This window comes from Belonocnema kinseyi, chromosome 1 (assembly GCF_010883055.1).
Source record: "Belonocnema kinseyi isolate 2016_QV_RU_SX_M_011 chromosome 1, B_treatae_v1, whole genome shotgun sequence".
In the NCBI taxonomy this organism is placed as follows: domain Eukaryota; kingdom Metazoa; phylum Arthropoda; class Insecta; order Hymenoptera; family Cynipidae; genus Belonocnema; species Belonocnema kinseyi.
The window spans coordinates 81382275-81383608 of NC_046657.1; positions in this window are offsets into that span (position 1 = coordinate 81382275).

The window sequence follows — 1334 nt, forward strand, 5'->3', positions numbered from 1 at the left end:
GTATGATTTTCATTTGTAACTAAATAATTTGAGAAGTTTCAATCTAAAATTATCGAACACTTTCCATTCAAAAATTCAGACGAAATATTTAAATAGCTTTAACTTTGAAATTATTCAATATATTCTGAAGACTACAAATTTAAAATGTCTAAATTATTAAGGCTTTAAATATTCTTGAAATTGCTGTTCTGGAGACTAAATAGCACTCATTCTTTTATTAAGAAATCACAACTAAAATTGTTATATAAAATTACCGTCGTGAAAAACCAATAAAATGTTTTGATTAATTTATATATAAAACAAAAAACCTTTGTATAATTCAATCTAAATGCAGCTGCAAAAATTAGTTTGAAATGCGTTGAATTCAAGGTATAGTTTAAAAAGAAAACTGAAAGCAAAGGATCGACTTTCAAAAGAAGCGAAAGAAAGTGACTCGCTGGATTGCAAATGAATATGGAAAATGGTTTGTTTTCGCATTTTTAAAATTTAAATTCAAACTTTTTCGCCTTTTAACAATTTCGAAAAATTTCGAAAAATTCTGAAAATTCAAACAATAAGGCTGTATTCTGAAAATGAAACAATTTTAACGTTAAAATTCAAGTTCCTAAACTGAAGGCCTAAAAATTTGCAAAATTTTACAATTAGTGTTATGTAAATTGTATTGGTATCTTGAAAGAGTATAAATAATTCTTAAATTAGTTTTTAAATTTTCTGCAGTTTATATTTTTTACATACCTAGATGTCAAAAAAGCCTACCCAATTTTTTCAAATTTTAATCACTTATTTTCTAAGAGAAAATCACCCCTGTTTACCAGTCACTGAAATGGATTAGAAAAAAATTGCCAAGACCCAAGAATAAAAATTGGAGGTACAGCGAATTTTTAAATTTTTAATTGTGATTATCTTTAACTTTGTGATATCAAAAATTTCCATGCAATTTTTTTTTAATACTGTAGAAAAGAATTAACACGATCGAGCGCCGAAATTATAATTAGAGCAAATTTTCTGTAATTCTATGGGGACGGCTGAAATATCCCGAAAAATAAAATCCCCGACTCGGTAAAACTCTCTGTCCCGAAAAATACAATTCCAAAACTAATAAAATTCCTGAACAGTTTATAATATTAACGAATTTGAAAATTCCCAAATAATAAAACTCCTCAAATAAAATTGTTTCTTAATCAGTATTAATTATTTATTAAAAATACGATAATAAAATATTGTTATCAAATAAATTTTTGTTTATTATTGAAAGTGTTAAAAATTGTTTGAATTTAAAATTAAAATTATAAAAATAATTTTACCGACAAATTCATATACAAAAACACGTGTTT